At 44.2% G+C, this 26,661-nt stretch overlaps 1 pseudogene; it reads right to left on the bottom strand.

The window, feature by feature from the left end:
* Window positions 1-946: 946 nt before the first annotated feature.
* Window positions 947-25,488, bottom strand: LOC8038012 (annotated as a pseudogene).
* Window positions 25,489-26,661: the final 1,173 nt, after the last annotated feature.

Genomic DNA, 26,661 nt, shown 5'->3' with positions numbered 1-26,661 from the left:
GACGTGTACTCTGTGTCTTACTGAAGCTTGGAAAAAATAAGAACAATGACGATGATAGAGAACGCAAACACACAGCTGCTGCATGATGACAAATTTTAAATGCTAACAAGAGATTCACTTACTAATCTTTGTACTCGTCGACACACAAAAAATTGCAGTTTTAGCTTCAAGAGAATGGATACACGCGCATACAATCCGCGACATTGTTAGCGAAAACTGGCCACCGCCGTTCCCGCCCCCGCCCCCCCCCCCCCCCCCCCTTTCTGTATGGAAGGAGTGTCATCAAAATTACTATAGTTGCGCAAAGCATTCAGCTTGAACATTATACCGAGGTGCTAATTTGTGATGCTCGCTTGATACCTTTAGAAGTAAAATGCAAAAAAGCGCTGAAGTCCTGTTCGCGTCAGACTTGTCGCGCATTGAGCAAAACGCATGTCCATAGAGGCTCCAGGGTGATTGCCTTCGTCGCACTCTTCTCAGGGGCTCGAGTTGAAGCGACGTGACTTACATCTGCATGCGTGCTCTTCTAACACCATTTCGCCTAACTCCAGAGGCTATAACTACATAGTTTTTTTCAGTATTAATTGGGAAACAAACTCGAAACCATAAGGGCCTTTAAAGTGAAGGATATAACCGGCGCTCAAGGCGTACCCGTACAAGCGCGAGCTCGCCCTTTCACTGCCTTACACCAGAGGGTTGTCCCCCAGGATAGAGTCAATAAACTATAGTCACTGACTGGATGGAAATGCCAGGGTAAATTTTCAGTTGTCTCGCCTCCAGCGCAAAATCTTTAGAAACGCTTCGGCGTGTAGGGAGCATCCAGTGTGCACGCGCATTCAAAACACAACGAAAAGCAACGAACGCGTGCTGTAAGCAGGCCGTACGAAAGAGGCGCTCTATAGCTCTCACCTTGGCATTGACTATAGAAACTCCAATAGTAATATGTTTATGTTATACAAGAATATATGGTGAAATAAGTGTACACATTCGTTTGTTTGTTTTTTCTCTTATTTGTGACACCTCTATATTCCATTCTTTCTTTGTTTTTTGCCTGCGTATCTTTAAGTTAACGGGCCATTCGAATGTGCCGTCCATAGTGACAAGACCAAAAAACTTAAGGCATTCTACTGAATAGACGGGCAGTGCAAGCCTTACGTGTACTACGAACCCATACTCTGAGACAGTGGTACAGCCAAATGGTTGAGCGATGCTGGTGATGAAGGAGCATGCGTTTCCCCATGGGTCCACAGCGGCCATGAAGGTAGTGTCGCCCTGTTTGCCATTGGGCAGATCCTTCGAGCAACGGGGCACGAACCTAGCGGATGAATCGGAGTGTTATTAAGCGGTAAAACTGAGACGTTAATTACGCCATAGTATGTTTTGTTCCTTCTTCAAGTTGTTCGTTTAGAAAGAAAACATCTCTTGCGGACGTCCATAGTCAGCACCGAGTAGATAACTAAAAGGCGTTCGCAGTGCCTCCGCTTTACGTCTTTGACGTCACTAAAGGGACATTTCACGAAAATCGGAGAGAGTGGGCGGATAATCAGCGCCATCTAGTGGCATATTGAGTGCCACAACGTGGCATAACTTGGATAAGCACGCCTTGAAAGGAAAATAACGCTGGACCTCCGGAAGAAGCGGAGTTCACGTTTCTGCAAAACACTTGCTTCTTCAAACTTCTAAAGTAGCTCAGCCTCCTTGTGAAGTGTTGCTGGGCGTTCAACCTCGAGCAGTTCCCCGGAATTAAGCATCATCTTAAGCCCAGCCCGGAGATGCTTCGATAGTGAGCTTCTCCCATCGCCGTTAGAAGAAACAGATCATTAAAAAAAGAACGAACGCAACATATGTGCCATGATGCCACAGGCTTACCTCTCGACATCAAGGAGTTCTTTCATCTTCTCGCCATGTTCCTTCCTTATCAGTTGGTCTATTTTTGAGACTTGTGGGTCGGCAACGTGAAGCAAGCCGTCCTCTATGGCCAACCTCATCGCTTCAATCACAAGGTGATAGTATTTTGCTGGATTCGACTTGGTAGCTAGGCAAAAAAAAAGAAGGCAATATTTTTATTACTATTATTTCACTTGGGTAGGTTGCAAGTCATAGTGAGTGTAACAGCCGGACCACATGATGCGAAAAACGACGGACTACACTGCGGAAACCGCGAACGAAACTCGAACGGCAGCTAGACTTCTCTCCTCTTGCGAAAATCGGAAACGATTCGAGATCCGGAGCGCCAGATATTTTTTGGACGAAGCCTCCGATTTTCGAACGGCTTGGCGCGCAAAACTCGCGCCGAGCCTTGAAGAAATAGTAAAGCATTGCGATTTTTGTTTCTGTGTGTGTGTATGTGTGTGTGTGTGTGTGGGGGGGGGGAGGATTCCTCATCTGACCGTTTTCCAAAAATGGCATACAACGGTTTTTCGATGGTCCGATTTCCGTCCGATTCTGGGTCTATATTTTCGCATCATGTGTTCCAGCCTTCATTTACGTCTAAAACTATGGTATAAATGAATGTATTGCCCCTCTGTGCCGATCTCCTACTATTTCTGGTAGAGCAGAACGGCTTGATTATCATATTTACAAGGTGCAGGAATGGGCAAAATACATGCAAATATCGAAACACAAACACAAAATACTTTGTCAAAAATGCATTTAATTACAAATCTAATTACATTTCCAAAAAAGCATCTAAGTACAAGATACAAATACAACCAAACGTATTTGGTCTCCTCCAAATACTTTTCCAAATACATTCCTCAAAATTCGTGTCAGCGACTTCACGGCACCTGCAACGGGTTTCAGGGCGTCTCATTTTAATTTTGCATCGCACACTTGGGAGTTAGTGTGCGAGGCTCTAGTGACGTAATAGAAATATAATAAAAAAAAATGTAATCAGCTTGGACGTAATAGTTCAATAAAGTACAGAGCTTCAAGCAGCTTTTTTTGTCGATTACATTTTGGTATGGACCAACACAGAACCAAGACGACCAAGACGCGCAGCACTAGCTAGAGAATTTTTTATTGTTGGATGTCGCACCAGTTACGAAAATCTGGACGACCCGCGCATTTAGAATGTTCCAGGCAAAGATATGGATGGAAATCAGGCTGGAAAGCATCACAAGTTGTCAGAGGCACTTATTTAGCCAGCCTGCCTGCGAACGTCGATTTCGTCACTATTCTTGCCCTGGACTAGCACCGTAATCACAAAGTCACTAAACGCTTGTGCTCGATTGAGAGACACTGCATTCGGTGCAGAACGTAATTTTCTTCCTGCTCTGGACACCTCTTAGGATGAGCAGAATGAGTCGTGACAATAAATTTGAGGGATGTGTTTTCACCCACAAAATTGTATTTAATTATAATTGTAATTGAAATATCCACGTTTTAGTATTTAAATACACACGTCAAATACGGTACCCAATTTGTAATTAAGTAGAAATGCCAAATACACAAAGTATTTTAAAATACGTATTTGAAATACTGCTCCTGACAAGGTGGAGTCTCCATGCTTCCTTCTATCTGCAATTTGCAAACTCTATTCAATTTTAAACTACTTAGTCCATTTAGAACGAATTACGCTAAGTACAGCTTCAGTTTCACGGCAGTAAAAATAGATTTTACCAACATACAACTTTGTTTATTATTTAATAAAGAAATTGAAAATTGGACTTCACTTCTGGGCAATATTTGAGTTGCAAACTCTATGGTTTCTTGTTTGAGGTCATTAACATTTCATATGCGTAGTAACGTCATGATGCAACGGGCATGAGCCTCTTTCTTGCCAGGAGCTCTTCATAAGTATTTATCGCAAAGGTACATAACTCATAAAGCCATGGAGGTACCTAACTTTGCCTCAAGGTCAATACGTTAATGAAGGTTGACATGCAGCGAAACGAACAGGTTGTGCTTTTAATTATTACTAGGAGTCGGTTTGGACTTTGACACGTGCGGTATAGAAAACGTTTTTGGCCAATCTGCCACATCCTTACGTACACGTCGCGACACTGTTAGCGCGAACATGACATCGGCGCTTTTCGCATTTTATTAGAAAAGAGCATTAGTGGGTACACAATTTTACCCTTATGTTAGAGCCCTCAATGAGCTCTTTCCATAACAATTATATCTTTGATGACAACCTTTCGGTTCTAAGAAAAAAAAAATCTGTCGATCGCTTGTTCGCGCTAACAGTGTCCCGCTCTGTACATTCGTCCCCCTTTTACGAACTAAGACCTCTGGTGTTGCTCTTGTGATTAGCAAATTCTTATTAGTCTCTCTGTGCATAAAGCAAATCCTGTCCTAATTTTAGAATGTTGGCCCCGCTCATTTATTCCGAAAAGGCTTTTAAAATTAGTTAAACGCGAGCGAAAATATAAGACGCCAAAGGACACCGGTGATGAAAGTTTGAATTGGCAAGGTGTAAGCCCCAACTGTTTCAACTTCCCTGTAGAGGCAAATCCATCTCATTGCTATCAGTGACGGCATGCAACGACGATCCAGAAACACAAAACTAATAATAATGAAAACAATGATAATAAGCGAACAAGAAAAAATAAAAACGAACGAGAAGAGAAAGCACCATGAAAAACAGGAGGGGGAAAATGAAAGGAAGGTGAAGGAGCGAAGCAAACGAAGCCAGTCAGAAGAATCCCTCCAGGCTAACTTCTCTGCTTTCTTTTATTTCTCTAATTAAAAGTGGAAGGGGAGGAGGAGGAAGAGTAAAAGGAGAATAAGAGGGAGAAGTAGGAGAGGAGGAAGTAGAGTGATACCGTATTTGTTTTAATTCGCATCTTGCTTCGCTTTATGTGCCATGGAGCTTTAAGTCAGATGAGCAAAACTGTAAATATAATAACAGTAGATTTTTTTTTTCCTATTCTGCTTTCTTGGCTGCGTAGGTATACATGCCAGTTAAACACACTTTCAAGATCGAATAGCTCGAGGATGTTGAGGGCGTCCAACAAAATGGCCCCGTGGCTCGGCAAGGGCGTCGTGTGCACTGTGGTGCCTCGGTAGCTCGTTGAAATGGCTGGCAAGACCGTCGGCTCGGAGGACTCGAGGGGTTTCCGCAGGTCATCCAAGGTCGTGAGCCCTCCGGCCGCCGCCACCGCCTCCACGATGTTTGGGCCACGGGACCCGTGTAGAGGGCGCTGGGACCTTCGTCCGCTATCCTCTGGGAGCGGAGACGGCCACAACTACACAGCGTGTCCTCGAGCGCTATTGGGGCGCAGAAAAGTTCGAAATGGACCTACAAGCAGAGTACAGTCAAACTTTCCACAAAGATGTCTTATAGACCATGTTGAATATACCTGAGACTGGGGTAGAAAGGAACATAAAAGTCGAAGAAACAGAAAGGGACAGGACGACGTCTCAAGACCGTTCCTTTCTGCTTCTTCGACTTTTATGTTCCTTTCTACCCCAGTCTCAGGTATATTCAACATGGTTAACATCCACAAGCTCGCCTGCACCCTTACTATTTCATCTATGGCTTATAGATTATGCACTTCCAAATTTCGTTAATTGGTTTCTTGGAGAGAAAAAAAATACCCAAATAGGCAAGAAAATAAAAATCCTGTTCTCAACTCCAACACCCTATAGATGGCGGGGCGTTAGTTCTAAGATAGCGGAAGAGAGGAGGATAATTTTTTTTTAATTTCCCATGCGCCTGCTTGCTGATGGATGTAAGTGTGCAAAAACTCATTTATTTTACTACAGATGCGAAGCGGTCAGGGCAGGGGCACAGTGACGGAGATGACTTGCGTGAAGGAAATGAGCACGTTGTTTTTTTTTTTTTTTTTTTTTTTTTTTAAAGTTGCCGAGCGGATTACGACGAATTATATCTTAAGCTGCTCCCATTTTCCGTTAAAACTGCATGATGCTCCAACATGCCTACCAGAACCATGCGATAACAGCAACACTAAAGCCGACAGTCCCTGCCACCGTCCCGCTCCTCTAGTTCTTCGTTCGTTCACGAGAGCGCGAGCGGCGGGATGGAGTTGGGAATACAACAGGGGGAACACACTTGGATCTGCTGGATCTGCTTTACTTTAGAGATGCTTTCAAGTGTTTGCACAATGAGCTGCTTTATGTGCGTAGCAACGCCAATCTACGCTTTACTTCAATTTTCCCCTGGTGCATATACAGGTGAATACAGGCTTTTTTTTTGCATTTGTTCTGAGAAATCTACGCTTACAGAATATGAGCTCGGGGCTTGGCACTGGAAGGATGTCCAGCTCACCCTTATGTTTTCTGCAGATATGCCTTTTCACCGTGGAAGCGAGCTTTTCGCCCTCACCTTCGGAATCCATGCCGATATCTTCACCAACTTCGACAGCGGACCGGGAAAGCAATTTCCCGGATTTCCAACGACTACGCTTTCACCAGCTCGGCATCTGGCAACAAGGGACGACTGACGCAACAGGATGGCTACAAGAGCAACAACCGCCCTCGCATCACTCGGGGCTTGGCACTGGAAGGATGTCCAGCTCACCCTTATGTTTTCTGCAGATATGCCTTTTCACCGTGGAAGCGAGCTTTTCGCCCTCACCTTCGGAATCCATGCCGATATCTTCACCAACTTCGACAGCGGACCGGGAAAGCAATTTCCCGGATTTCCAACGACTACGCTTTCACCAGCTCGGCATCTGGCAACAAGGGACGACTGACGCAACAGGATGGCTACAAGAGCAACAACCGCCCTCGCATCACTCGGGGCTTGGCACTGGAAGGATGTCCAGCTCACCCTTATGTTTTCTGCAGGTTAGTTACTTATCATGTTCAAAATACCGGTTTAGGAAAGTTTCATTGTTTGAGGTGCCATGCCCCATGGTCTTGCATACTGTACTCTGTTTTGTGTTCCACAATACGTGGAGTGTTCTTGCTGTTATTCAATCACTTTTAATGAGCGCGGGAGATATTGAAGCCAATCCCGGCCCCGACGGGGTTGAAACGTCATCTGTTGCTACCTCGAGTAGGGTACCGGGAGCAGACAGTGAAGTCATTGCTTTTTTGACTAGACTAGAAGCCGGGCAGAAGAAGCTTCTGCAGGTCACTCACGACATTCAGTTAAAACAAAAGAAAGCTGATGACGCGCTCGCCGCGATTGACACAAGGATGGCTAAAATAGAACAGGAACTTGTGATGGTGCATGAGCTAAAAACTGACGTGGAACAACTTAAAGTTGCTGCGAGTGAAAATTCGGCACTTACGACACAAATTTCCAGATCTCAAGATGACCTTGAGAATAGACTACGAAGAAATAATTTGCTCTTTTTTGGCTTGGCCGATAAGCCAACAGAAACATGGCATGAGTCTGAACTTGCGGTACTGAAGCTCGTTTCTGAGTCACTGCAAGTACCTTTAGAGCCGAGTTTGATCGACAGGGCGCACCGTTTAGGTAAATTCCAAAACGGGAAGCAAAGGCCGATTATAGTATGCTTCAACCAGTTCAAAGTTAAAGAGGCGATTCTTTTAAGTGCTCCTAAACTAAAAGGCCAATCAGTTTCTATTAGTGAGGACTACTCCCAAAAAGTAGTCTACGCTCGAAAGCGCCTGATTGAGTATGCAAAAAATACGAATGCCACGTTCAGGCTGCGCTTCGATAAGATGTTTGTTGGGAACAAGTGCTTTATTTATGATGATGTCAGCAACAGTGTAATAGAGTGTACGCGATGACAGACTAAACCTGCATCTCATCCACCTCGGCCTTCTGACTGTCATCGAAATAAAACGATATCTCTTAACTCTACCTCTAACTTTTCGTTTTTGCTGTGTAATTTTCGTAGTATCTTGTCTAAACAAGATGACGTTTGTTCAGTCATTGACACGTGTAGTCCGCATATAATCCTCGGAACCGAAACTTGGTTATCAGAGGACATAGATAATGAGGAGCTTGCTTTTTCTGGCGAATACAATATCTTCCGTAAAGACAGAATTCATTCGAGAGGCGGCGGGGTCATGATCGCAGTAAAAAACGTCCTCTCATCCGACGTCCTTAAAATCGCATCTGAACTTGAGATAATTTGGGTTCGTGTGAAATTAGTATGCTCCTACATTATCATTGGAGTGTGTTATCGACCACCATCATTCTCTGGGCAGTTCTGTGATAAACTTAACGAGTGCATAAACTGTGTAGTCAGTAGTTATCCCAGATGCCCAGTAGTGTTGGCCGGAGACTTTAACTATCCAGGGATCAACTGGAGTGACTGTTCGCTTCGAGCAGGCTGCCGTGATTCATCTGAGTGCCGAGATTTTTTGGCAGTCACTCAGTCGTACAACCTTACTCAAATTGTTTTAGATCCTACACGAGGTGATTCTGTTCTTGATTTGCTCTTTTCATCACACCCTGAATGTATGTCTGCTTGTCATATATTAGAAACCATTAGCGACCATAACGCTGTTCTTATCAACTCTACATTCTCGCCGGCTAAGCGGAATATCATTAGAAAAACATTCCTAAACTTTTCCAAGGTGGACGCCAATAAACTGCAATTCTCTTTTGACTCATTCTCAAGCGAGTACCTGCAATTCTTCGACACTCGCTCTGTATCTGAGAACTGGGCGCTACTGAAGGATAAAATAACCGAAATTGTTAAGGAGTGTGTTCCGGTAGTTTTCATTAATAAGAACTTAAAGAGTCCTTGGTTTAATAACTATCATAAAAAACTTTTAAACAGGAAGAAACGGTTATTTTCTTTAGCCAAGTCAAGAGACACTCCTGACTTGTGGTCTAAATATAACGAAAGTGCAAAAACTTACAGGTTAGAGATAAAGAAGAGTAGATTCAAATTTTTGAATCGCGACCTGGCTAACATGTTACTTACTAATGCAAGGAAGTTCTGGCAAGCGGTCTCGCCTAGCAAGCATAACCCCTCACCCATTCTCCACGATAGTAGTGGAACCATTTTGTCACCTCATGACTCATCAACCATATTTAACTCGTTCTTTAGTTCCGTGTTCACGGATGAGTCATTGCCATTACCGCAGACGTTGTGCCGTGCCAGCACGAGCATGGATGACATAACATTTACACCAAACGGAGTAGCAAACGTCATCGAACGTTTGCGTGCAAATTCGGCTTGCGGGGACGATAACATCACCTCTAACTTTCTCAAAATAACGAAAGACAAAATATCAATTATCTTGTGCCGCCTTTTTCAAGCTTCACTTGATTTGTCTGAATTACCGCTCGATTGGAAAGTTGCAAAAGTCATCCCTGTACATAAGCATGGAAACCGCAATGACCCTTCAAATTACAGACCCATCTCTCTGACAAGCATACCATGTAAAATATTCGAACATGTCATCTACTCTCAAGTCATGGACTATCTTAACAACTTTAGCTATCTTCACCCTCAACAACACGGCTTTCGCAAACATCTTTCCTGTGATACTCAGTTATTTGAATTCGTAACAGATCTCCACGATAACTTTAACGACTCTTATACTACTGACGCAATTTTCATTGATTTCGCTAAAGCCTTTGATACTGTCCCTCATCAACGCTTACTTCTAAAACTTTCTCAATTAAACATAAATGACAAAATCGTCAGTTGGATCTCATCATTTCTCACCAATCGTAAGCAGTATGTATGTATAGATGACACGTCCTCGCCCGCCATTACAGTTAAATCCGGAGTTCCACAGGGCAGCGTCTTAGGTCCACTTTTGTTTCTCATCTACATAAACGACTTACCTCCACTAATCTCGTCATCAGTAAGGCTTTTTGCTGATGACTGTGTACTGTACCGCCGAATTTCTCATCCTAGCGATTCGGAACTCCTTCAACGCGACATCGACATCTTGGGTGAATGGTGCTTAACATGGCAAATGAACATAAATGTTACTAAAACCAAGCTCGTTTCTTTTAATTCCTCAAAACACCACAATCCCTCGTACTCAATTTTTTGCGATCCTATTTTATCTACTCATTCATACAAGTACTTAGGTATCACTTTTACCGATGATCTAACCTGGAATGCCCATATCGAAAACATCGTTAATACATCATTAAGAACTCTGGGATTTCTGAGAAGGCATTTATACCTTGCTCAACAGGACGTGAAACTTACTGCATATAAAACCCTCGTTAGATCGAAACTTGAATTTGCTAGCACCATATGGGCTCCTCATCAACTTTACCTCATTAATAGACTAGAATCAGTCCAGAATAAGGCCGTCCGCTTCATTCATCGAAACTACAGTACGAAAATCAGTGTCTCCCAACTAAAGGTTCTTTCTAATTTAACTTCTCTTGAATCACGTCGGACAGTCGCTCGCCTTACTCTTTTTCATAAGTTTTATTACAACATGCCATCATTCATGCTCACTCACTGTAAGCCTGCCTCATACATTTCTTTGCGTCATGATCATTCCTTAAAAATTGCACCTATGTTCGGTCGCACTAATAGATACAAATACTCTCCTCTTGCTCTGTCCATTAAAAATTGGAATTCTCTCCCTAACGACATAGTCACTGAACAGAACGAAATAATATTCCGCGAAAAAACTTCGGCTTTGGTTCCATGATATGTTTTCCGCGCCATGTCTGCTTGTGTTTACTATAAATTGCACACTGTGTTCCCAGTTCTGCTGTGCCCGGTTTGTGTAAACTTTGTTCCGAATCCTGTATAGTTCGTTCTTTGTTTTTGCTTGTTGTTAATTTTTCACCTCAGTTAGTTCTTTGATTGCCATTCCATCTTGCATTTGATTGTATTTTTGTACCCCCCCCCCCCTCATGTAATACGTTCGAACGAACGTCTTTGAGGCGAATAAAACTTGAACTTGAGTGAACTTGAACTTATAAATGCGCCTCTTAAAGGCGTTTTTGCAAAAAGTTTCGTTGCGCTCAATTTTTTGGCTCATTTACACAAATATTGTTTTTTTACCTCCGAACAGCGCTCGGAAGCACACCGTGGCTTCATTATTCGCTAGGGATTGATTGGGGGAAAAGTCTGATAGATGATCGCAAAATGAGAGGCAGAATAAATCTGGCCACCGCTAACAAAGTCTGGGGGAGGACACCTTGGAGGTATGTCTTCATCATGTGTAAAGTGAACAGACGCCGACTGCTCGAATGTGTTTTTGCATTTGTGGCTTCTGATTTCTGTCGTTCGCGGCTCCGCCAGTAAATTATTAGGATTTTTGAACGGAAGTGTTTCGTTCGAAATTACAACATGTTGTTCTTCACTCTATAAAAACGCCCCTGCGTCTACTTTTCTCCACAACACTTGGAGAGCCGATCACCGCAACTTATGAAGGCAGCTCAGCGAATGACGATGCCGAAACGTATGTTTAGACCAAAAAACGCAGTCTGAGTTGTGACGTTAATTAATGCAAAACGTCACGCTTGCATTGCTTAATGTCACAACGCAGACAGCATTTTTTGGTCTAAACATACGTTTCGGCATCGTCATTCGCTGAGCTGCCTCCGTAAGTTGCGGTGATTGGCTCTTCGAACGTTGTGCAGGGAAGCAGACGCACGGGCTTTTTAAGATTGTCGTGGGGAGAAGAGTAATTCTTGACAATCTACACCCACCCGCATCTCTCGAATCGATACCCACATTAGATTCAAGAAAAACTGCTCTTATATTCAAGTGCCTTGTGATTATGTTTAACGACCTTTCCTCCTTATTCTTATTTTCATATGTTGTTGCTCCAGTTGCCGCGTTCCCTCTGTGACGCCCCGTGGACCCTAAAAGTGCTATTTATAAATAAATATATACATAAAAAATAAAAATATACTTTAACCACGCCACACAATCGCCCGTGGATGACCTTTGATCTGACAAACCCTCAGCAGGCCTGCCATGGCGACGTTGCTCAAAATGTCTCCAGGAGACGGGACGGTCTCCCCGTCGATAAGATAGGCTCGTCCGCCGTGCATCATCAGCAGTTTCGGCTTGGCTCGCTCCCATAAGAGGGCCCCCGGAAGACTAAGGGGAAAACCTCCTTCTGCAAAGCGAACGGCAGGCTCCAGGATCTCTGACATGGAGAGCTGAAAGGTGGTTTCCAATCCACATCGAAGTGCAAACTATGGCGAAACTTTACAGTTGGTCATTCAAGGTCACGTTTCTACGGCAGGTCCTTTCGTTTTGTTTTCGTTTAGGACGGGGGCCAAAAGACGGGACAATAAAAGAGGCTAAGAAGTCTGACAAGGCATCGATTTCTTGTAATTCACATAAGTACATAAGCTTAATGAAGAAAAAAAAATGCATTCATACAAAACTTACACACTCAAAATGATTGGCATCTTCCTGATGATATCATGTAAATATGAAAAAAACAATCACCACAAAGTACTCAAGCACTCAGAATAAAACACAAAGTTTTGAATATGTGAGCCAAAACAGATAACGCAAAACCCTTAACAGCATGAAGAGCAAAAATATTCATACGTACATGTAATTTTTTTTTGTTTAAAATTCAATGTGGCGTACATTTTATTGAAATTCGTTATCCCCCCTGCCTATTAGCTTTCAAAATTATTTTTGAATAAAGTAAATAATTCTCTACAGTTTATATCGAGTGAACTGTTATTACGCAAAATATTTGATATTGTGAACTTTGCATTCCGTAAAGGCCGGTTCACACATACAGCGGAGCGCTAAGTTAGCGCTAGGTGAGCGCTCCAAGGAGCGCTCATGTGGCGCTTCCTAGCGCGTGGTGTGGCGCTCTGTTAGCGCTACAGAAGCGCTTTGTTAGCGCTCTGTTAGCGCTACAGAAGCGCTTTGTTAGCGCCACAGAAGCGCTTTGTTAGCGCTCTCACGCTCCTTGTGCCGTGCTTGCTGCTGCGGAACAGCGCGTGCATGGCGATTCCTTTGTTGTTTTTCTTTTGGCTTTGAAAGAAAAGGAAGTAAAACAGCCGCTCTCCAAGCAAAGCGTCGGGCAGGCGATCCAGAGTCATGAACTCTAAGCGACTAATTGGTTAGGTACGACCTCATCGCTTTCTATTCAATATGCGTGACCCTAGTTTCAAAGACACGCAGTTAAAAATAATCGCCTTCGAAAGAGCTCCGCGTCTCGGTCCCTCAGCCTGGGAACGAGGTTCGCCGGGTACCCCTCGGTATCTCGATGGCGAAAGATTTCGCGAACCCAGAAGGCTCTTTTGGGCGTTAAGCCGTCAACGCACGTATGCACGAATCACGTATCTAAGAGAATTTGTCGCATTTCTATTTCAGCATCCCACATGTCCGCCAAGGTGCTGCTGACGCACACCCAACAACAGGAACCGGTACCGCAGTGCACGCGCTAATCCGCAGCACCGCGGTACAAGAATCGCTACTGAAGCGCTAACGAGGAGCTACTGGAGCGCTAACAAAGCGCTACTGGAGCCCTAACAAAGCGCTACTGGAGCGCTAACGAAGCGCTACTGGAGCGCTAACAAGGCGCTACAGAAGCGCTAATCGCGCTATGTTAGAACTAAGTCACGCGCTAGGAAGCGCCACATGAGCGGTCCTTGAAGCGCTCACGTAGCGCTAACTTAGCGCTCCGCTGTATGTGTGAACAGGCCTTAATAAGTCCGGGGAATCCTTCGTACACCATGACGCAACGTATACAACGAGGCTCCTGTTTAGCCGGCAGTAACATACAACTTTTTTTCTAAACATTGATATGTGAGGTTTTTATTAGAGTGGCTATAAATATGGCCATTAATAACTTCCTAACCAAATCTATAACTAAGCCTCTGGAAATTTTTGTGTAAAGCCAGTCATTTATTAAATATCCTTCGCGATAAATTGTAGCTTTTAATTAACGCCTCATATTCATCACTCAGACTGCCCAACAACAATCGTTTTATTACAAAGCACAAACAAACCAGAATAAAGCAGTTTTTTTTTTTATTATCTCGCAGCGAAAACGTTTTAGAAATTTATGAGAAATTTATGTTTGGTGTCCCTCTGCTTTTGCATATGCCATGCTCTGTTACACTGTCTCAGTCATCCAGGCTGCAAGGTCTCCCTGCATTTAGCACTTCTGGCCCAGACAGGAAAGGGAACAAATTACCACTATGTCCGCGGCTCCATTTTTTTTTTTTTTTTTTTATCAGATTCGGAAATGTTTTGTAAGCTAACATCGCAGGACTCGTAAGCATGTGGCAAAAAGTGATTGTGGGTGTCAAGGCAGCTTTACGAAAAAGGTCGACTGGAATTCGTTTCGTTAAGTAAAAAAGTAATTGTTGTATGACTGTTATGAATCTGTTGACTCACTTCTAAATTTATGCGGAACACAGCACGAACTCAACGAATGACAGATTTCTTCTTTTTTTTTTAATATATGGTGAGCAAGTTGGCTTCATCGCTTGAATGTTCAATATTTGTAAACACAGAACTACAAACGTGAAAACCCTTTGAAAGGCGTATTTCACTGTAAGCCTGAGTGTACACATTTTAAATGGTAACGGCAATATAGTACTCTGTGGTATTCTCATGATCACTCGTTCAGAAGCCACAGGATATGCCATCATCTGGCGAACACTTCCTCCACATTAGAACACCATGGCTGGATACTACTGAGTTGGATACATTCCCATTTAATTATAATAAACTTATGGTACTATTTAAATGTTTACCTACAAAAAGAAAAAAATTAGCGCCTCAAAGAGCGGAACAGAAAACAAGACGACACGGAGAGCTAATCACAACCGTCGTCGCCTTGTTCTCTGTGTCTTTGAGGCGCTTATTTTTTTTTGTCCCGTGCACCACCTTGCCGAATTGTTCATTTTGCTGTAATGTTTAGCTAGCCTCACCTTTCCACTTCCGAAGTGCTCCACGGTCTCAAACCAGGCTTTTACCGCCCCCGGTACCGTGGCTAGGACACCCCGGGAATCAGCTTTGATGAATCCATCGGTTTCCGCAGACATCAGGTGCTCTTTAGTTAAAGCAGCGGGGCTCCTTCCACTACGAGGTCGGTTTAGCAATGATTTCAGCATCGTGAGTCTCGAAACTTTCGCACTTTTGAATAATTTTGAATCATTTCGTTTGTAGTATCTCTGAGAGGTATTTGTCTCTGTCTACCCGACTATCGTTTAGATATTGCTTTTGCTATAGCCCACATATTTAATCGCTTTGGTTTGTTTCGACCAGGGCTGGACAGTTGATCGATTAACCTTCCGATTAATCAATTAAGGCTTTAATCGCGATTAATTTTTTAACCGGTTAATCGGTTTTTTTAATTGGTACTCAAAAAGAAGTCAACTGGACGCACGCATGGCTCTATCCTGGACGACCTGCCCGAACTAGGGGTGACTCATGCCCTGTCCATGACCCCCTCTTTAAGGAAAACGCTGCGTGCCGTGTATCCGGTGGTTCTGTCCCGAGCGGTTTTTCGTTTCCAGCTAAGTGTTATGAGCATGGATCAATTCTTGCGCTCGCGAAGCGTCACGTGTTCGAGGATATATATTACATTTCTGCCGAGGCCAGACGAACAAGCCGGACAAGCAATTGATCCCCGCGTGACCACGAAACTTCACCTGTTGAGGATCTATTACATATCCTGCCCAGGCAAGCCAAACAAGCAGAAAAACAAGCAGGGAGGCTAACAACGCCATGGTTACTTGTTCCAGTATTCGCCCCGGAAAGATGGACGAGTTCAGGAGTATGAAAGGCAATCTCGCTGGAAAGTTTGGGTTTAAAGTAAACTCCAGCGGTGAAATTCTTAACTCGAGGTGAGTCCACTGCATCATCTGCAAAAAGCCGTTTTCGTACAATGGAAGGCCACCGCCACCACAGCTTGACTACAAAAGCGCGCCCACTTCGAGCTACCTTTGGGGCACGAAACTACAGTCGGAATGGAACGCTCATGCATATTCCTGCTCCAGGTACTACTGGGGACCCTCTTCGGCGAAGGCGTGGACGCTGAACCGCCACGCACGGACATCACCGGTCTAAGGCCCGCCTGGCGCGGGCAAACTACGGCGGAAAAATATCGTATGCCACCAGACCTGGAGGATGTTTATCACTTCAGCTGGCAACATCGATTATCGACCACGGACACCACTGCCACCACAGCTGGACTACAAAAGCGCGCCCACTTTGAGCTACCTTTGGGGAACGACACTGCATCCGGAATGGAACGCTCAGGCATATTCCTGCTCCAGGTTAGTTATTTCGAGTTTGCTGCTTGCTATCGTTCGAGTGACTACTGTCTGTTAGCGGTGTCGTGCCCCGACCACTGGCTTGGACCTTCACGGCGCGTTCGTTTTCGGTGTGAAGGCTTGTTGCCCGCTGGACTGAGGGGTATTATGTTGCTTATGTGCGGCGACGTGGAGGCCAATCCGGGGCCCGATGACCTGCCCGTTGTCTCCACTCTAAGCACTGACGTCATCTTGACAACGGTACTTGCCACAGTTCAAAGGATAGAGCAAGGTCAAATTAGTATGCTCTCAGTAATGAAAGACTCAAAGAGAAAAAAAAGACGACGAACGAAAGGATGCAGGAGCTGTACTCAAGGTTAGTGGCGCTGGAAACAAAAACTGGTAACGTATCTGACGTTCAAAACGAGGGGGCTCCAAATGAGTCCCTTTCTCTAGTTCATGAAAAGCTCAGTGATATTGTGACTCGGTGTGACGAGGCAGAAAACAGACTAAGGTGATGCAATTTATTGTTCTTCGGTTTTTCTGATGACTCCAACGAAACGTGGAGCACATCTGAACAAAAAGTCGTGAACTTTTGCGCGGAGAACCTCGGGATTACCATCGCAGCCGATAATATTGAACGAGCTCACCGCCTAGAAAAGTTTGCTACTGGAAAAAAACCGACCCATAATTGTCAAGTTTCTTCGTTTTAAAGATAAAGAGCAAAAACTATCTTCTGGGTTTAAACTAAAAAACACCCCCTTTGCAGTAAGAGAACACTATTCCCTCGCTGTTCAAATAGCAAGGGCTAGGCCACTCGTATTTGCAAAAGAAAAAATATTCCTCTTAAGCTACGTTTCGATAAGCTTAAACTCGACAACAGAACGTACGAGTACAATCATGACACTAACTGCATCACGGAAGCAAGATAGCAACACAAGAGATTGGGCAGTCACGCCCGCGTCGTTTTTCCGTCTTCCGTGAACACGTGCAAAAAAATATAAACCATCCCTTTCTTTATCGTTTACCAACATTCGTAGCATTCTTTCTAAGCGCGATGAACTGAGGGCATTTCTCGAAATAGCTGTTCGGATATAGCTGTGCTGACAGAAACGTGGCTAAAAGCTGATAACCTGAATAGCGAAATCTTCCCTGAGAGAAATGAATTTCAAATATATCGTCAGGATCGCCTGAACAAACGAGTTGGTTGTGTCATGATAGCGATAAAAAATCATGTGCCCTCGTATGTTATTAACCTAAGTAGAAACCTAGAGATACTTTGGGTCTGCATATCTTTGTCTACCGCCAAATATGTTGATGGTGTATGTTACAGGCCCCCAGATTATGATAAAAGTTTCTTTACTGAGTTAAGAAGTGCTCTTTCCGTTATCAAAAACAAGTTTCGAGATTCTATTGTGCTGCTATTCGGTGACTAATTTTTCAAATATTGACTGGACGACGCTTTCATCATCATGTCAGGAGGAACAGGCATTCGTTGATTTGCCTCTCGACTTTAAATTTGAGGAAGTAATTAACCAAGCAACACGCTTGAACAACATTCTTGATCTTTTCTTGATGACTCATCCTAGCGTGATAAACTCAATCAAGTACATAAATGGCCTAAGTGACAATAAACTAATACACATAACCCTATATATGTGCTCACCGCAACACTCAACAACTTCAAAGATTATACTTGATTACAACAAAGCTCATTATTTTCAAATGAATAGCGAACTTGATGTGTTTTTAAACAGCTTTTTTGTGTATTTCTGCAGCCGCACGGTAAATGAGAATTGGTTGCTATATAAAAGCAAAATTATTGAATGTGTTGACAGTTATGTGCCACGCTTTAAAATACTTTCCGATAGCAACAAGCCTTGGTTTAACAAAACATTGAATGCCTTGCGCTACAAGAGGAAACGGTTATTTCGAGCTGCCAGGCATGTCCACACAGAACATGCTTGGTCCAATTACGACACATGTGCTAAACTTTATGTTAATCCCCTACGCGAATTCAAAGGAAAATTTTATAACTGTGACCTACAATCCCTTCTCAAACACAGCCCTAAAAAAGTCTGGAAGCTTATCGCGCCAAATGAAACCACAAATAAAATATCCTTGGCTAACCGGAAAGGTGACACCATTTCTGACGTTGAACGTCCTGTTGTTATGAATAACCATTTTGCATCTATATTTACGCAGGAGGATGCGTCAACGGTGCCCGTTATAATTGACGTTAGCTATCAATTTATAAGTCCTATTTCCGTATCACCTTCGGGAATTGACAATAATATAGATAATCTAAATATTACTACATCGGCTGGCACAGATAACCTTACATACCTGCCAAATCTCCCGTATTATCCGGGAGACTCCCGAATTTCGACCAATTTGTATGGTTGTACGATTGACTGGAAAATCGCCCGGAGAACTCAAATTGCTTAAACAAGGAGTCTCTGCTGTTGCAACAAACGGCTCCAAGGATAACGGGGCCCAACTGTATCTCGCTAGCATGAGCAGTGCAATATAAATGTAATGACGTTGCCTTGATGGAAATTTATTAACAATATTTATTTTTAAAAACCGCTACTCCCCCCCCCCCCCCCCCCCCCGCCCTCCGGCTTAGAAATTCTCCCGGATTTGGTTTCTCCGCACTTGGCAGGTATGACGTCAACCCCCTCTAAGCTTCTTAAAAATACAAAACGCGTATCCAGTGAAATTTGCGGTCTACTATTTCAACACTCATTGTCCACCGGTATAGACCTTTTCTGTGTACTCTCGTCCCCAGCCACCTAATAAGCGTATCCGGTATGGGCGACGAAAAAATACTAAAACGTTTCAACCTGCAAATAGTAAAAAAATAAAGGGGATTCAAAACGAGAAAGTGTGACGGTTACGCTTATATCCTAAATGCCTTCTATTGGCGTGGCAAAGGCAAAACAGTGTTTTCGCCCATACTGGAAGTGACGTCAATTCAAGATGGTGGCGCACTTGCAGAAAAGGTCTATACTTCCCGACGACTGGAAGATAGGGAAGGGCGTTCCTGTTTTCAAAAACGGAGATCGCCACCTCGCAGAGAACTACCGCCCCATCTCTTTAACCAGTGTTGTGTGCAAAGCACTTGAACATACAATTTTTTCACATGTTGCATCGTATTTGAGTGTAACCTTTTTTTTTATAAACATCAGTATGGTTTTCGCAAAGGCCTTTCCTGTAAAAAACAACTGCTTGAATTCACTCATGACCTACATCTTAATATGAACTCTAACTCTCAAACCGATGCAATATTTCTGGACTTTTCTGAAGCATTGGACCGCGTTCCCCACTGTCGCCTTTTGTCTAAGCTTTCGTCACTTGATCTTGATTCTTTAACCCTCTCATGAATTCGCAACTTTCTGTCGTTTCGCTCTCAGTATACTGTCTGTGGTGATTTTCAGTCTGACATTACTATTGTAACCTCTGGCGTTCCGCAAGGCAGCGTTTTGGGTCCTTTGTTGTTTCTTATCTAAATAAACGACCTCCCAAATGCATGGTTTTCTAATGTGTTTGCGGATGACTGTGTCTTGTACAGAAAAATAAACACTCCAGATGACCACGTACTACTCTAGCATGATCTTGATCGCATTAACAACTGGTGCGAAGAATGGCTAATGACACTAAATAAATCCGAATGCCAAGTAATGAACTTCACTCGCAAACAATCTCTTTCACAGTTCCCATACACATTAGGCGCTTCATCCCTTAGCGTATGTTCATCCTACAAGTATCCTGGTGTTCATTTTACATCTAAACTTTCATGGGTCACCCATACTAACTCCGTGACCGCTGACGCATCTAGAACGCTCGGTTATATTAAACGTAAGTTAAAAGCGGCCCCTAACCATCTCCACAAACTCGCTTACGAAACGTATGTCCGCCCTAATCTCGAATATGATGCCGCGATTTGGAGCCCTCGTCAGAAATAGCTAACCACGCACATTGAAAAAGTTCAAACTCGAGCCAGCACGCTTTATAACATCTTCCTATTTATATAGCATGAATGTCTCTCCCCTAAAACATCAATGTTCTCTGCCATTGCTCGAAGTGCGTCGAACCATTTTTACTCTGTGCCTAACTCACAAGTTCTATTATAACAATCGTTTTTCAAGCGTTACTTTCTTTAAACCCCCTAATAGATCATCTCATCGAACCACTAACAGCAAACGTTTTCAACACGTCACTGGGTCAACCAACGAGTTTATTAACTCAGTTGTACCATGTGGCATCCGCTCATGGAACGACCTTCCTGAATTCAAAGCCACCATTGCCGAGACCACAATGTTCCGTGCTAAACTTGAATCTTGTTCTCTAAGCACTACGTTTTCGCTTAATTTTGTTTCCGTGTAACTTGACAACTTTTTATATCAGTGCAGTGTTTTTTGGTATTGTTCTTTTTTTCTATATTTGCACTTAGCTGGCTTTTCATTGTATGCTTTGCCTACTTGACAACTTTGTGTGACACTGTATGTGTGTTTCTACAATTTTCTTTTGCGAATTTATGTGTATAATACGGCAATACCCCCTTGCTCAATGCTCTGGAAAAGAGCCTGTAAGGTTTTGTGAATAAATAAATAAGTTCGCTTCAATATCACCTACGAATGAAGCACCCATATACCCCGCTGCAGCAAGGACCATCCGCCAAAGCACAGACAACAATCAACGCCTTTTCATCGAGGCCCCCTTCTCTGAAAAAAGAAGAAAGCATCGCCCAAGCCCTCACTTCTAGTCTTCCTATCGGAGAATGTGGACACACGTTTTTGTCTTCGGAGCTGGAGAAAAAATATGGGAGTTTTTGAATCGTTCAACTATAAGTATCCTCAATTCTAAATGTCCTTTGCGCCGTGTAACAAGAGTAAAATAAGTCTTCAAAGACAAGACGAGTTGTTGCATTCTTTTTAATGTAATATTTAAAAAAATCAATGTAACCGATTAATCGATTAAAGCGTGGCGATTAACCGAATTTAAATTTTTAATCGACGCCCAGCCCTAGACATTCCACACCAAAATATTTATACTATGTTTTTTCTAGGGGGCTAAAAATAAAGCAGTACGACTATAGGCATATTCATCAGAGCCACGCACTTCGAATACTTGCAGACGAACTGTCGGTAACGTTATTCGAGTGCTCACAAATTTGTTCAATAATTTATGCATTTATGACGTAGAATTTCCAGGGTTTTTTTCGTGCAAAAGACATTTTATTGATTCAGCTCATTTTATTTTATAGCACTTCAAAATTTCGATGCCATCTGGTGTTTCTAGACGCTTTTCTGACAAGCATTTCTTTGCAGAAATATTTTGGACATCATTATTTCGTAATTTATAACAATTCAAGGTATTGTTCGTGTTCTGTCGAGGAGTCGTCTCCCGATTCCATGCAGTATCTACATCTAAAAGGCTCGCGATGAAGCAACCACTCGTGTCATCGTACCTACAGACTACTCATCCACTGCCAGAATGTCTCATTTGTTGCTCGTAAAAACAAAGCGACAATGATTAGACGATACATTTTTTTTCTGTTTTTCGAAATTACGAAGATTGGTTTGTCTCGTTTGAAGATCAGAGAGCGCGATTTTTGGTGGAATTCATTCACAACTAGCTCTTATGAAAAAAAAAATGAAAGCCGTTTACAATTCCCTGTAACGCCGGTTCGAGCGCAGCTGTTGAGGAGGAGGATGGAAGTGTTCTGAGGGATAGGTGACTCCTTAAGGTCACGTGACCTCAGGGGGTCGTGTGACGTAAGGGGGGTCACGTGACCTCAGAAGAGGGGGTCACGTGACCTCAGGTGGTCACGTGACCTCAGGGGAATCACGTGACCTCAGGCGGTCATGTGACCTGGGAGGTCATGTGACCTGGGGGGTCATGTGACCTCGGTGGGTCAGGTGACCTGGGGGTCACGTGACCTCTGGGGGTCACGCGACCGCTCGGGGTCACGTGACCTTGGGGGGTTACGTGACCTCAGTGGGGCGGTCACGTGACCTTGGGGGTGACCTTGGGGGGTCACGTGACCTCGCAGTTACGCCGACGGCGACGGTGACGCCGCTCAAGCGGGAAACGGGCCCCTAAGAGCTCCGCTCTAAAACTTAAAGCTCACTCACCCTCTCTTTCCCGGCCGCACTCACATTCAAGTCTTCACTCACAAACTCAAATAGTTGTGAACTCACCGAGCTCATAAACTCGCCGAACTCAGGAACTCAAGCCCCTCACCGAACTCATCAACTCACCAAACTCATGAACTCACGCCCCTCACCGAACTCACGAACTCACCGAATTCATGAACTCCCCAAACTCATGAACTCACTCCCCTCAACGAACTCACCAAACTCGTAAACTCACGCCCCTCATCGAACTCGTGGACTCACTCTCGCACCGACTTAACTCACTCGAAAGTAGTTTTTGCCCTCACCGTATTTGAGGCGCTGGCGCTCGTACTGCGCGCGTATTGCGCGGCTCTCACAACTTCTCCACGGTCGCTGCCGCCTACTGCTGCTCCGCGCCAGCCGTCACGTCGCCAAGTGAAAAAATGTTTTCTAGTTTTGTTCGTCTCACTTCGATTCCTTCCGCTCGCGCGGCAGCCGAGCGCTAGAGGAAGGCGCGCTTTGCTGGCATACAAAGGTGCATCATCCCGAGTTTCGGGAAGAGGTATTTTTTACGGTGTGCAATGTTTGTTTCAAGCATTCGCGACAACTTCGGGCAAGTACTGGGTGAACGTCTGCGTCGCTTTTTACTCAGGCATGTAGTATTTTTATTCCAACGCGCAGCGCCACGGGATTGTACTTTACTTCTGCGTAATATAATGCGAAATTCTCATTAATGGTAGGACAGTTTGCAAGGCAATTCATTGTCGAGTAGAACTATTTCAGGACGGTATGTTTGTATATTAATCATCGTTCACGCAAATTATACTTCCTAAAATAACTGCCTGGTGGATATATTTTTTCTTGTAGAATGAACCATTGAAAAAGTTTGTGCGTGCCACATTATTGTATATTAGTTTTTATCGCGTCTCTCGTTTTCTCTTGTACGCACATACCAATTAAAACTAGAACGTTCTAATCTACCGACTATGTGCCTCGTAAAACGTTATATTTTATGGATCCTGACATAAAATCGTGATCGGTGTCAGATGCTTTTGGTATTTGTGTTGTTCAAACAATGTTTGCTTGTATTAAAACTTGTCAATACGCTGAGTACAAAATTTTGCAAAATGCATGTACAAAGTCGCGTTTTCTATTAAAATCATTGATTATTTCTGATGGACAGCAATTTTTAATTGCTATTCACAAATCTGAATGAATAAACGTCGTACTGGTGTAAGCGTAAGTTATTTTACCATGTATATTTGTAACTTGTAACTGCCGATAGCCCAATGCGGATATCCAGGCTATGTTTGTGGAGGAGGAAGGGCGCGCTCATGCAACCTAATTAAATGGTCTACAATTCTTTGAGATGTGTTTTGCTAAATACAAAAACATTGGGGTACATAATTTTTTTCCGGCGGGTAAGTTTGCTTCCGTCCACGCATGCACATGAACAGATATCAAATATTTTGTTTTATTACTTAGGATTGTTTCTCACACCTTCCCCCGTGTTAGTCACTCGTATAAGTATAAATCGTGTTTTGAAAAAGACAAATAGCGCTCCTAGTAAACGACTGAGACATGCACCTGGGTCAGTGCCGGTTGATAAATATTAATATATAAAAATCATAACTCATTGTGAACACTATCGGGGCAATTAAGAAAACACTTTCTCCGAACCGCGAAACGATTTAAGGTGCAGGCAGTATTCCGACTATGCTCAACGGCCCACTCTTAAGTGGATTATGGGGTGTCACATAGGTTAGGAACGTCGATTTCTTATCGCGAATATTAAGTGAAACTAAAAAAGATCGCTTCATATCGCTTTTTCAATGTCATCTAGAAACGTATCGTCTACATTTGTTCTATGGCAATCCACAATCGAATTAGTGTTTACACGCTACCAACTAAACGCACCAGCCTTTAAACCCAATTGCTAACCAGTCTGGCGTTTCGAACGTACTCGAGCACGAAGACGTCTATGTGTACTTTTTTATACCGAATTCTAGGCTACAACTAGGACAGAAGCATATCATGATGATATATAGGGCAAAACAACACACTTGTGTTTTTGCGCCATATATCCTCATATCGTAGAACCTACTTGCCCGCCCGATTGTCTTTACACAAGTATAGAGGCGAATGTCGACAGTTCCCAGCCGGCTTTCCTTTCAATATTGGATTCACTATTCAATATTGCTATCTGGAGTGCACTCCAGATAGAAACGTCTGCCTTCAGGTGTACTGACGTAGCGTCCGTCTGCCTCTTTCACGAAACAACAAAATCCCGCTCGAGTAACGGTACCTCGCAGCTTACAGGAAAGCGGCCGAGGCAAGCAGGAGAGTCTGCCGTGTCTCTCGTCACGCTGCCACGAAGAAGCGACCAGCGACAAGAGACCACACCAAGCCGCCGCGAAACGAGCCATAGCCCAACAGCGGAGATCAATAAATAGGCCACACTCCTCTTTTCTTATAACTCGCAGAGAAACAGCCGTTCGAGCTAACAGCGCCATTGCAAAGCGAGCGTCGATTAAACTTCCCCGGAAATGCACGGAGCAGTCACATGACCCGCCCTTCTTCGGCGTCACACCACAAACTTTCATCAAACCCGTGGCCCCTGAGGGATCTTATGCCTCGCCAAACTCATGACCTCACCGGCCTTTAAACTCACCGAACTCATGTGCTCACCGACCTCCATAACTCACGTCCTTTACAGAACTCATGCACTCACCGACCTCCAGAACTACTTTCACCGAACTAAAGAACTCACCGAGCTCACGAATTCACGCCCGCACCGAACTCATAAACTCATCGAACTCATGAACTCACTGAACTTATGAACTCAATAAACTCATGCACTTACCGAACTCACGCCCCTTACCGAACTCACGCCTCCCACCGAACACCCCACGTCCCTCACTAAATATCAGGCTCACGAGTTTTCGAGGCTTAAGAACTCGCTCACCCTCACCTCACACCTCATCGGTGAGGGTGAGTGAGGTGAGTGAGCGTAATCGGGATGGGAAAAGACTCCCAGTCGGACGCTGATGCAGCACTCATATCGAATCTGCGGCCGGTGTTGGCCTCCATTAAGTGACGTATAAGTCGAGCCCCGCGGCCTTGTCACCAAGGAGGCATCGGTGGGGCCTACCTTCCGTCAACGCAGCGTATCGAGCCGGTGGAAGCGTCGTAGAAGATTCCGAAGCAGTCTCCGCCGACGCCAGAGCCTACGGGCGACACCACTTGAAGGACAGCGGCCATTGCCACGGCTGCATCGCCCGCGCTGCCTCCCCTTCTCATCGTCTCTGGAATACAGACGGTGCCATAGTAGACATAGGCTGGTAGAGAGCCTACGTTTCAGAGAGTTTTCAACTGCTCGACCGGATCACGTGACCTGTGGACCGCGTCTGCAATACGAGCTGCGAGGAGGTGCTGACAGCGTTGATCGTCGGCCAGCGTCTCAGTGTTTGCGGCCGCTTTAGTCCTCGTGATTCGACAACACAGGGCATGCGCACTTGCGACCAAATGGCGCAATAGGCGACCGCCATGATGTTATCAACGGTCCCTTTGGTTGAAGTTGCGCCCTCTCTTCGGTCTAGGCTCTCTACTGGCCGGACGAGGTATGAAGCACAGTCTTATTTATGTTATTGAAGTCCTAAAGATCCGCACTTTCACGACGGTGGGTAGCTGCAAGGGGGAGACCTCGCGTGCGAAAGGGGCAGCCGTTTTCGTAACTAAATGTGTGCTTCTGCTCTCGACAAGAGACCGGAAAGAGCGTGCTCGTGCTAGGCCTCCTCGATAACGAGGTCGCAGCACTGGATAACTAAGTCACCCACTAGAATTGGACACGAGTGACGTGCCAGCGCCTGGCTGGGTCTAGAGTTCTCTCTGACTAAACCGGAGTCTTAGCGGAACAGTGAGCAGCGCTCGTGTGCCATCTTTGCTGGATTCTAGTAGGAGAACCGAATACAACACTACGACTTTTCTCCCCAGGAGGTACTTACACGCATGAAAACATACCTCCTCTTCGTTTTAGAAGTGAAAGTTCTTTCCCGCCATTTCAGATTTTTCATGGAATGTTTCTCTCGCTGGGTAGCTAAATAAGCCCGCAGGTCGTGGTCCACTCAAGAAGAGGTTGGGGAAATTTCACTGATCTCAAATAAGGGGATGGATGATGCGTTGAGCAAACATGTATGAATGCGCCTGAAGTAAGTGTCTTATCACTGAAGTGAGCGCTTTACAGGCTTTGGAACTCTTCCGAGTGCTGGTTCGAAAATCGAAAAGGGCGCTGCATTTGTGCTTGTCATCTCAAGAGAGCCTGCTTGTTGCACATAAAGAGCGCATACAGACCCAAAAAGTACCTTGGGAAGACATTTGATACTAACATTTTTAAACACTAGTTGATCGAGTGTACACATGTTTCACTTTGAAATACGTTATTCGGGCGTTTTAATTCAAAACGTGGTTAATAAA

Source organism: Ixodes scapularis, unplaced genomic scaffold (genome assembly GCF_016920785.2).
Source record: "Ixodes scapularis isolate PalLabHiFi unplaced genomic scaffold, ASM1692078v2 ptg001583l_1__unscaffolded, whole genome shotgun sequence".
In the NCBI taxonomy this organism is placed as follows: Eukaryota; Metazoa; Arthropoda; class Arachnida; order Ixodida; family Ixodidae; genus Ixodes; species Ixodes scapularis.
The sequence above is the reverse complement of the archived record's forward strand: the minus strand, read 5'-3'. Positions and strand labels throughout refer to the sequence as shown.